This window comes from Halichoerus grypus, chromosome 4 (genome assembly GCF_964656455.1).
Source record: "Halichoerus grypus chromosome 4, mHalGry1.hap1.1, whole genome shotgun sequence".
In the NCBI taxonomy this organism is placed as follows: domain Eukaryota; kingdom Metazoa; phylum Chordata; class Mammalia; order Carnivora; family Phocidae; genus Halichoerus; species Halichoerus grypus.
Window position 1 is genome coordinate 90,321,142 of NC_135715.1, and position 12,912 is coordinate 90,334,053.

Consider the following 12,912-nt stretch of genomic DNA (forward strand, 5'->3'; position numbering starts at 1 on the left):
AATTCTTAATATAGCCAGACCTTTGAGTACAAATGGGGAAATAACAAAACTGATACTAGAGAGAGAGAAGGGTACAAATCAGATGGGACATATTAAATCATATTTTAACTTAGCCTTTATCCAACGAATATGGGAGCTAATAAAATGATTTATCCAGGGGAATTAAATACGTTGATTCATGTTTTAATCTAGGTAAAAGCAGGAAACATGATAAAATAATCACCAATTCCAAGTTTTTAACATGGATTTCAAATTTCACACTTGCCTAAAAGTTTGAAACTCCAGTTCACTTCTATTCAACATACTAGACTATAAGAATTACTATACCTTTAGAGTCACAGAGATCTTGAATAGAATCAAGGTGTTGACACCGGATAACCTAGATAAAGAATGGCATATCTAACACATAGCTTTTATTTTTGATTTCAGTAACTTGAATCTTCTTTCATTTTTTTATTGGTCAGTGTAACTAAAGATCAATTATGATCTTTTCAAAGAACTAAGATTTTATTTGTTGATTTTGTTATTGTTTTTGTAGCATTAATTTCCATTCTATTTTTTGCCTTCCTTAGTTTGTTCTTTACTTTTTAGTTTTATAATTAAAAAGTTAGGTTATAGCAGCAATGTCCAGAATAGCCAAACTGTGGAAAGAGCCAAGATGTCCATCGACAGATGAATGGATAAAGAAGAGGTGGTATATATATACAATGGAATATTATGCAGCCATCAAAAGGAATGAGATCTTGCCATTTGCAACGACGTGGATGGAACTGGAGGTTGTTATCCTGAGCAAAATAAGTCAATCAGAGAAAGACATGTATCATATGACCTCACTGATATGAGGAAGTCTTAATCTCAGGAAACAAACTGAGAGTTGCTAGAGTGGGGGGTGGGGTGGGAGGAATGAGGTGGCTGGGTAATAGACATTGGGGAGGGTCTGTGCTATGGTGAGCACTATGAATTGTGCAAGACTGTTGAATCACAGATCTGTACCTCTGACACAAGTAATGCAATATATGTTAAGAAAAAAAAAAAGAAGAAGATAGTAGGAGGGGAAGAATGGGGGGGAAATCGGAGGGGGAGACGAACCATGAGAGATGATGGACTCTGAAGAACAGACTGAGGGTTCTAAAGGGGAGGGGGTTGGGAGGATGGGTTGGCCTGGTGATGGGTATTGGGGAGGGCACGTTCTGCATGGAGCACTGGGTGTTGTGCACAAACAATGAATCATGGAACACTACATCAAAAACTAATGATGTAGTGTATGGTGATTAACATAACAATAAAAAAGTAAAAAAAAAGTTAGGCTATTGATTTGAGATTTTATTTTAAAATAGTTATTTACATTTTAAATCTTCTCTAAGTGCTACTTAGTTACATCTCATAAATGATTTATTGTTTTTATTTTCTTTCATCTCAATCAATTATTTTCTAATTTCCCTCATTAGTTCTTATTTTTAAATTTCCTAACTTTCTTAACTTCTCTTAGCTTATAAATTTCTAATGAATTCCATCATTATTGTATTACATACCTGGCATGATTTTAATCATTTTCATTTTAGGGAGGTTAGTTTTATGGACTAGCTTAAGGTTTATCCTAGTGAACATTTCAAGTGGGTCTGAGAAGAGTGTTTGTTGTTATTGTGTGCAATGTTCTATAGATTTCACTTCAGTTTAGTTTGTTTATATTGTTCAAACTTTCTAGTTCCTTCATTGTCTTCTGGCTAGTTCTATCCATTATTTTTTTTTATTTTTAATAATATATTTAACCCAAAATATCCAAAATTTTTCAATAAGAAATCAATACAAATTATTAATAATATATAGTACATTTTTTTTTTCAGACTAAGTCTTTGAGATCTAGTGTGATGGATGGTAACCAGCTTTTGGTAGTAATCACTGTGTGGAGTATATAGAGGTTGAATTATAACAGTGTATATTTTACACTTTAAAAATATTATATACCAATTTTACTTCAACAATAAAAAAATATATAACTCTATTTTAAAACTCAATAACACAGTTTGGGTCACCCCTTGCAGATTCTAAGAGTTGCTCAAGAAGTTCTGACAAATCTAAAGCTAGTTCTATCCATTATTGAATATGGAGTATTGAAGTCTGCAACTATTATAGTTTAGTTATCTATTTCTCCCCTAAATTTTGTTTTTCATCATGTATATAAGTTGTCATGTGCATATATGTTTATATTTTCTTGATGGATTGACACTTTTATCATTCTCAAATGTCCCTCTTTGTCTCTAGTAACAATTTTTGTCTTAAAGTTTATTTTTTGTATATCACTATAGCTATTCTAGTTCTCTCTAGGTTACTGGTCAGATCATTTCTAACCTTATTTTTCACTAATATATAGAAATTTTTCTCCAATATAGTTCCATGCTTTGCTCCTCCCTTGTGCTATTTTTGCCATTCAAATTATATATAAGTATATATATATAAGTATAATGGCATGTCCAGCAAAACAATTTTGTAATTATTGTTTTATGCAGCTATATTTTAAATGAGGTAGGAGAAGGAGAATATTACAAAAATGCATTTCTTACTGTCATTTATATTTACTTATATCATTGCCTTTACTGGAGCAATCATTCCTTGATGTGGATTTGAGTTACCTCTTATGTCCTTTTCTCTCTGTCTGAAGGACTGCCATTAGTATTTATTATAGGAAAACTTCGATAGTGACAGTTCTCTCAGTTTTTATTGAAATAAGAATGTTTTAATTTCTGCTTAATTTCTGAAGGATTGTTTTGCCGGAAATAAAGTTCTTTCTTGATTGTCTTTTTCTTTCAAATTATCATCCCACTGTTTTCTGACCTCAAAGTTTTGATGGAGAGTCATCTGTTAATGTTATTGAGGATTCCTTGTATGTAATGGGTCATTTCTTCTCTTGCTTCTTTCAAGATTGTCTCTGTCTTTAGCTCCTGACAGTTTGACCATGGTGTGTCTAGGTGTGGATTTCCTTGATTTTATTCTACATGGATTTTGTTAAACTTCTTGTATAAGTAGATTAATATCCTTCATCCAATTTCTTATTTCTTCAAAAATTATGTCTGCTCCTTTTGCTTTCTCCTCTTCTTCTAAAACTCCCATAATGCTTCTAATATCACCCTTACTGGTGCCCCAAGTTTCTGAGGTTCTGTTTATTTTCCTTTATTCTCTTCTTTTTCCTCAGACTTGATCATCGCAATTAACCTATCTTCAGTTCTACTGATGCTGTCTTCCCTCTTCTAGAGCCCCTTTAGTGAATTTTTCTTTACTTCACCTATTTATTTGGGTATTTTTTTTTTTTTTTTTATCTCATGACATTCTATATTTGGTGAGACACTGTTTTCATTATTTTCTTTGAATCTTTATATTGGGTTTTCTTTACTTCTTTTGATATATTTAAATAGCTAATTTAAAGTCTTTGTCTAGTAAGTTCAGTATCTTAGTCCCCTCAAAAATAATATCTATCAATAGTTTTTTGCCTGTGTTTGGCCACAAGTTTCTCTTCATTTGCATGTCTCAAAACTTGTATTAAATATTTGAAATTCTAGATAATATAATATGATAGCTCTGGAACCCCAATTTTGCCAAGCCCCAGAATTTGTTGTTATTGTTTATTAGGTTTGGGTTGCCATAGGTTTTGCTTTTTGTTTTTGTTAATTAATTTCCCTAATTGTATAATGTCTGCATTCTGTGTAATAGTCTAATATTGAAGCCTCAGCTTGGTTAGCTTACTGATCAACTAATGATTGAATATAGATTTTCTCAAATTTTAGAACATTTAGTCTTCCACACTTTCCCAAGGAGCTCTGCATATGTGCTGGGCACACCTTAACAAAATACTTTACAATTATGCCTTAGCATTCACTTCTGAATTGTGCATGCCCTCAAAATCAGCCAGAGTTGTGAGATTAGGGCCCTTTCTAGTGTTTCTTGGGCATCCATACAGTTCTCCACAGGCATGCAGTCTTCTAAACCCCCAGGAATATATCACAGCCTTTCCAAATCATCCATAGATATTTCATTCTCCATTTTAACTTTTTAGATAGGCTCTTGTTTATATAAACAAGTAATTGCACTTTCAAGTAACTGTGATGTTTAACAATTGCCACTAATTATTTTCAACAAATACCCTTGGTATAGGATGTTTCTTACATAGAAAACCTGAGTCAGATTATGCTATCACAATACCTGTGGGTGGGGCTTTTCCAGGGAGCAGTAAGACAGATTGAATAGTGATAATGCACTAGGGATGGGGATTTTTGAGGATCTACAAATCTAGTCTTCCCCCTCAACAGTTTATGTACAAAAGTAAGTTCTAATATACTACAAAATTAAATCCAGCAATATATGAGAAATATAAAATATCATGGAAAGTGACATTAATCCAGAGGAATACAAGGGTAAATTAACATCCAGAAATAAAAAAAAATTTGTTTATGTTAATAAAATAAAGAAGATAAACCATATGTTCATTTCAATAAATGGAAAAAAAACTAATTTGACAAAGTTCAATGCCATTTAAGGACAAAAATTCTCAGCAAACAAGGAAGACATTCAACATGATTTAAGCATCTATCAAAAAACCTAGATGTTAATAAAACTATGATTATATTAGCATCATACTCAATAATTAAATGCTTAATTCTTTTTGCCTAAGCTCAGGAACAAGGCAAAGGTTTATGATCTCAACCTTAGTGTTTTACATTGTAATAGAAGTCTTAGCCACTATGATAAGGCAGGAAGAAGAAGCTATTCAAATTGGAATAGAAAATTCACAGCGCTCACCATAGCATATACCCTCCCCAATGTCTATCACCTAACCACCCCATCCCTCCCACCCCCCACCACTCCAGCAACCCTCAGTTTGTTTCCTGAGATTAAGAACTCCTCATATCAGTGAGATCATATGATACATGTCTTTCTCTGATTGACTTATTTCGCTTAGCATAATACCCTCCAGTTCCATCCACGTCATTGGTGATGGGTATTAAAGAGGGCATGTATTGAATGGAGCACTGGGTGTTACATGCAAACAATGAATTGTAGAACACTACATCAAGAAAAAAAAGTTGGAATAGAAAATGTAAAATTGTTCTACAAAAAATAAATAAAATGGGAATTTAGACATAAATTCAAGATCTAAAATTATTAATGTTCTGGAAAAAAGATGAAATAAAATTTTTTGACATTGGATTAGGCAAATATTTCTTAACAAACAAAACCATAAAAGAAAAAGGAAACCTACTGTTACAAGATCAAATGGACTTAATTAGTATCAAAGACATTTGCTTTTTAAAAGACAATTTAAAATAAAAAATGATAAGCTAGGGGAGCCTTGGTGGCTCAGTCAGCTGGGTGGCTGACTCTTGATTTCAGATGGGGTTATGACCTCAAGGTTGAAAGATTGAGCCCCTTGTGGGGCTTACACTCAGTGTGTAGTCTGCTTGTAATTCTCTCCCTCTGCACCTCTCCCTTCTCACACTCTCACTCCCTCAAATAAATAAATAAATAAAATCTTTTTTAAAATTTTAAAAAAATAATAAGCCACTGATGGGGAAAATTTTTTAAAGCATATGTCAACAAATGGCTTATATCTAGAATATATATAAAACTCATAGCTCAAAGATAAAATGACAAATAATCAACTCCCTCAAAACTGGGGAAAATTTTAATATTCACTTCATAAAAGAAAATAAATTAGTAGCCAATAAGCATATCAATATCATTAATCATCAGACAAATGCAAGTAAAACATAGTTAGATACACTATACACACACTGGAATGGCTAATTTAAAGAAAGGTAGTAAGTTATTTAGTAGCAGACAAAATAGGCTTTCATGCTAAAAAAATTACTAGGAATATAGATGGTATTCCGAGCTTCTGAAAGGAAGCTTAGTAAATTTAATATTTTCATGACTTTAAGGTAAGCAAAACTTTATTAAATAGAATTCTAAAATGGATATTAATAAATTGGACTTTATTAATATTATAAAATCCTATCACAATTAATGCTATTAATAAAATGGAAACAGAAGTCACTGACTGGGAAAAGATATTTGCACTTTACATATATAATAGCTTTTTTATCCACAATATATAAAAGTTACTACAAATCTATATTGTATAGAAGATATTCAAATGAGCAATTCATATATGAAATAATGTTTAACATTAATCATACAGGAAATGAAAATTTATAAACATGAGATAATATTACACAGCCACCAGAATATATCATGATAAATAAAGAGAAAATGCCAAGTCTGGCAAGGATGTGTAACATCCGTTGTGAATATGAATTGGTGCAACCACTTTAACAAATTACTTGTCTGTATCATGAAACGTAGTCATATGACACTTTATGGCCTATCAATTCCATACCTAGCAATATACCAAAACAAAAGCAAGTGCTAATGGCTTCCAAAATACTTGTACTAGATAATAGCACCAAACTGGAAATAACCTAAGCATCCTTCAGCAGTAGAATGGATATCTAAACTGTGTTATATTTTGAAAATGGAGTTTATACACAACAAAAGGTAATTATCAGTGGGTACGAAAACATGAATCTCAAACACAGAAACAGGAAGAACAGCGAATTTTTGACAAATAGTGAGAAAAATAGTGAATTTCTTTCATGATATGGTTGGGGAAGAAATTAGTAGTATTTGAATTATATTTGTAACAACATATTCATATGCTTAAAGGTGAAACAAAATTGGGAAAAGTTTTGACAGAAAACGTATTTTAATATTTTATATCATTCTATACTTAACTTTTATTTTCATATGTATGTATTGTGTCTATAATAATAAAAATAAATATATGTATATACTCAACCTGTAGATGTTTGCATAGAAACTAATCAGAAAACATCTAAACCAAACTGTTAAAAGTGTATTCTTTTAATAAAAGATTTAACTGATATTTATAAAGTTAAGAGTTTTATTTTCTAAAATTTCATGGTATTATTTCCAAAGTCCAAATTGCATTTATAATATTAAAAATAAATCTATAATAATTGAACTCATGACATATATTTTAATCAGCAAACCAATATAATCTATCAATTAATTAAATCAACTGTACAATAAAAAATGACTGTGAAAATACAAATTGAAAAATTGACTCATATTTTATGATTCAGTGGCTATTTTCAAAAGTAACCTTTGTTAGGAAAAAGAATCATAAATTTATACTAATACTTCTATATGTTTAACATAATATTTTCCACCTAATTTTCAAAATAATTTCAAGATTTATATATCATTATCTACACTTATTAAATAAAGGATTGATAATAAACACAACAATTTTCTAAGAATTACACTCAGAATTGCTGGTTGAACAATGTTTAAAAGCATATAATTCTATTCTGTAAACCCATGATTTCTCTTATATCAACCTATTCTAGTTTGTTTTTTTCTTTTTAATCTATTCATTTTTGGAAAGTGATTTTTTTCCTGTGTTTACAACACAATCAAGAGCAGAATCAGACACTATTTGGATACTTAAGACAAAATTAAAACATTATTTAAAATATCTTCTCGGGCGCCTCGGTGGCTCAGTCATTAAACGTCTGCCTTCGGCTCAGGTCATGATCCCAGGGTCCTGGGATCGAGTCCCACATCGGGCTCCCTGTTCGGCGGGAAGCATGCTTCTCCCTCTCCCACTCCCCCTGCTTGTGTTCCTGCTCTTGCTATCTCTCTCTATGTCAAATAAATAAATAAAATCTTTAAAAAAATAAAAATAAAAAAATAAAATAAAATATCTTCTCACTGAAAATTTACCTTGAATTAAATTGGTAAAAAAGTGTGTCAATTTCTAAAGCCAATGTTGTTTAAAAAAAAAAAAAAATCTGATGTTCCTAATGCTTATAGAACAAAATCTAAAATCCTCATCTTGATATTTGATGTGATGCCCTCAAAATTAAGCCTTTCTTTCTATACCTGATGCCACATGCCTGATATTCTCTATTCTTCTTGCTTGAAAGACTTCTTATTACTCAGATCACATCACACTGATGTCTGCATCTCCTCTTGGCTTATGTTCTGTACAAAAAAAAAAAAAAAAAATTACCCTATTTCATTGTTTTTACTGTGCCAAATTCTTCCCATACTTAACGCCTAAGTAACCAGAAGAGCATCTGATTATATGTAATGCACTTATACTTACGTTTACTTGTTTAAATTTTGCCTCCTGAAATAAACTATAAATTTCTTGAGGGATGAGTCATTGGTTTTCTTATTCCATCCCCAGCCTACATTCCCAAGACTCAGTCAATGTCTAACACATAGTTCCCAGTCTATAAGTATATGTTGAATAGAAAAATGGAATTTCTCATTTACTTCACTAAGTCTTCAAGCTATATTGATCTTTCTATTCACCATTATCTTATTTCCTTTAAGATTTGTATCACAGAGTTCAGTGTTTTGTGAAGTAAAGCTCAACCTAGCTTTCTGAAATCTTATCTACTTAAATCTTCTTGGATATATTAAGTTCTTTGGGGGACATATCAATCTATATCATGACACATATTGAATGTAAACCATATGCTGTAGGAAATACATGGAAAAACAAATCTGAGAAAAGCTCATTTTTAATGCATAAATAGTTCATACAAATTGACTTCAATAAATAATGTTTTAGAAAATATATTTCAAATAATAGAAATGGCAAATGTCTAATATACACATGAAGATAAAATTTTAACCTTACTAGAAATTAAAGAAATAGAAAAGGAAATATAAACTGGATATAATCTCTTTCTGAAAAAAATATTTTTTTATTAATAAGGTAATACAAATATTTTGTTCCATTTGTTCCACATTTAAAATCACAATCTAGGGCGCCTGGGTGGCTCAGTTGTTAAGCGTCTGCCTTCGGCTCAGGTCATGATCCCAGGGTCCTGGGATCGAGTCCCACATTGGGCTCCCTGCTTGGCGAGAAGCCTGCTTCTCCCTCTCCCACTTGCCCTGCTTGTGTTCCTGCTTTCACTCTCTCTCTCTCTGTCAAATAAAAAAAAAAAAAAATCTTTAAAATCACAATCTAAGTGAAAATTCTGAAACTTGGGTTAAAATTTATTTAGAGTAATGCTTATTATAGAATGTTTTATAGTAGTGAAAAAGTGGGTACAATCTAAATATCTAAAACAAGGAAATACAGGGGTGCCTGGGTGCTCAGTCGGTTAAGCAGTGGACTCTAGATTTCGGCTTAGGTCATGATCTCAGGGGCATGGTATTAAGCCCTCCATAGGGTTCCATGCTCAGTGGGGAGTCTGCTGGAGATTCTCTCTCCTTCTCCCTCTGGCTCTCCCTCCCCCCCACCCATGCTCGCTCTCTCTTCCTCTCTCTAGAGTAAATAAATCTTTTTAAAAATTAAAAATAAATAGAGGGGTGGAGCAAGATGGTGGAGGAGTAGGAGACCTGGATTTCTTCTGCTCTCAGGAATTCAGCTGGATAGGGATCAAACCATTCTGAACACCTACAAACTCAATAGGAGATCGAAGAAAAGAATAGCAACAACTCTCTGAACAGAAAAGCGACCACTTTCTGGAAGGTAGGACGTGCAGAGAAGTGAATCCGAGGCGATATTCGGGAGGATAGACGGCGGGGGAGGGGCCTCCATCGGCCGCTTCTGGCAAGTGATAGAGCCCGGGAGCACAAAGTCGGAACTTTTAGAAGTCCACTCCGCTGAGGGACGTCACTCCCGTGGCTAAGCGGGGGGTGGAACCCTCGTGGGACAGTGTGGTCTCAGGACCCTCGGGGTCACAGAAAGACCGGGGGTGCCTGAGTGAGGCAGAGCTCCCAGGTATCAGAGCGGGGAAGCCGGCTGCAGATACAGAGCCCAGGCATGGAATCTCAGCTTGGGGTTGCCATAAACCGTGATCCGCAGCACAGTCGGGCCACTGCTCCTCCAGCAGGGACCCAACAAGCGGCAGATCTGAGGAGACTCATCTTCCTCCCCCGGGAGGAGCGGCACGGGAGCGCACCACAGGGATCTGCTGGGTTTGGAGACTCCACACGGGGTCGGGTGCCAGAGATAGAAACGCTCGGTCACAGGCCGGGTGAGCACGGAGTGTGGCCGGAGACTGGGGAGACGGGAGTGACTGACTGCTTTTCTCCGGGGCGCACTGAGGAGCGGGGTCCCGAGTTCTCGGCTCCTCCGGGGCGGAGATTGGGAGGCCGCCATTTTCACTCTTGGCCTCCAAAGCTGTACAGGAAGCTTGCAGGGAACAAAAGCAACGGAGAGGAAACCCGAGCAGATTACTTAGCCAGGTCGCAGCAAGGGCGGGGCAATTCCACCTCCGGCAAAGACATTTGGGAACCATGGCAACAGGCCACTCCCCCAGAATTTCAGCGAGAACAGCCAGCCAAAACCAAGTTTACCCATTAATGAGAACGGCAGAACTCCAGCGCTAGGGGAAGACTGCACATAGAATTCATGGCCCTTTTACCATGATTCTCTAGTGTTTCAAAGTTAATTTTTTTTAACTGTCTTTTTTTTTTTTTTGAATTTTTCTTTTCCCTTTTTCAACCAACATCTTATCAATCCCTTTTTTAAAAAACATTTTTATTTTTCATTTTTAGAGTCATATTCTATCCCTTCATAGTAGTTACCCTTATTTTTGGCATATATATATAAGTTGTTCTCTCTTTAAAATTTTGAGATAGTTTCTTCTAACAGATCAAAATATACCCTAAATCTCGAGTGTATGGTTTTTTTCTACTCCCCTGCCTGATGACATTCTCTCCCTTTCTTTTTCTTTTCTTTTTTTTTTAAATCCTCTTCTTTCTTTTTTCAAACAACTTCTTATCAATTCCTTTTATAAAATTTTTTATACTTTTCATCTTTGCAGTCATACTCCATCCCTTCATCATATCAACCCTTATTTTTGTACATATATAAGTTTTTCTTTCTTTAAAATTTTGGGAGGCACTTTCTTCTAATAGACCAAAATACACCCAAAATCTAGTGTGTGGCACTGATCTATGTACCAGCCTGATCATATTTGATCATAATCTTTTTTGTTGTTGTTGTTTTGTTCTGTTTTTGTTTGTTTTTCTCTTTTTCTTTTTCTTTTTCTTTTTCTGTTTTTTTTTTTTTTCTTTTTTCTCTCCTTCCCTTTCTTTTCCCCCTGCTTCAGGTCTTTTCTGATTTGTTTAGAGTATATTTTCTGCAGACGTTGTTACCCTGTTAGCATTTTGTTCTCTCATTAATCTATTCTCCTCTGGACAAAATGACAAGACGGAAAAAATCACCTCAACAAAAAGAACAAGAGGTAGTACCGACTGCCAGGGACCTACTCAATACAGACATTAGTATGATGTCGGATCTAGAGTTCAGAATCATCACTTTAAAGATACTAGCTGGGCTTGAAAAAAGCATGGAAGTTATTAGAGAAACCCTTTCTGGAGAAATAAAAGAACTAAAATCTAACCAAGTCGAAATCAAAAAGGCTATTAATGAGGTGCAATCAAATATGGGGGCGCTAACTGCTAGGATAAATGAGACAGAAGAGAGAATCAGTGATATAGAAAACCAAATGCTGGATAATAGAGAAGCTGAGAAAAAGAGAGATAAACAACTACTGGATCACGAGGGCAGAATTCGAGAGATAAACGATAGCATAAGACGAAACAACATTAGAATAATTGGGATCCCAGAAGAAGAAGAAAGAGAGAGAGGGGCAGAAGGTATACTGGAGCAAATTATAGCAGAGAACTTCCCTAATTTGGGGAAGGAAACAGGCATCAAAATCCAGGGAGCACAGAGAACCCCTCTCAAAATCAATAAAAATAGGTCAACACCCTGACATCTAATAGTAAAACTTACGAATCTCAGAGACAAAGAGAAAATCCTGAAAGAAGCTCGAAAGAAGAGATATGTAACCTACAATGGTAGAAACATTAGATTGGCAACAGACCTATCCACAGAGACCTGGCAGGCCAGAAAGGACTGGCAGGATATATTCAGAGCACTAAATGAGAAAAATATGCACCCAAGAATACTATATCCAGCTAGGCTGTCATTGAAAATAGAAGGAGAAATAAAAAGCTTCCATGACAAACTAAAACTAAAGGAATTTGCAAACACGAAAGCAGCCCTACAAGAAATATTGAAAGGGGTCCTCTAAGCAAAGAGAGAGCCTAAAAGCAACATAGACCAGAAAGGAACACAGACAATATACACTAACAGTCACTTTACAGGCAATACAATGGCACTGAATTCCTATCTTTCAATAGTTACCCTGAATGTAAATGGGCTAAATGCCCCATTCAAAACACACAGGCTACCAGATTGGATAAAAAAACAAGACCCATCGATATGCTGTCTGCAAGAGACTCATTTTAGACCCAAAGACACCTCCAGATTGAAAGTGAGAGGGTGGAAAACCATTTACCATGCTAATGGACACCAAAAGAAAGCTGGGGTGGCAATCCTTATAACAGACAAATTGGATTTTAAACCAAAGACTGTAATAAGAGATGAAGAAGGACACTATATCCTACTTAAAGGGTCTATCCAACAAGATCTAACAATTGTAAATATCTATGCCCCTAACATGGAAGCAGCCAATTATATAAGGCAATTAATAACAAAAGCAAAGAAACACATTGACAGCAATACAATCATAGTGGGGGACTTTAACACCGCCCTCACTGAAATGGACAGATCATCGAAGCAAAAGATCAACAAGGAAATAAAGGCTTGAAATGACACACTGGACCAAATGGACTTCACAGACATATTCAGAACATTCCATCCCAAAGCAACAGAATACACATTCTTCTCTAGTGCCCATGGAACATTCTCCAGAATCGATCACATCCTAGGTCATAAATCAGGTCTCAACCGGTACCAAAATATTGGGATCATTCCCTGCATATTTTCAGACCACAATG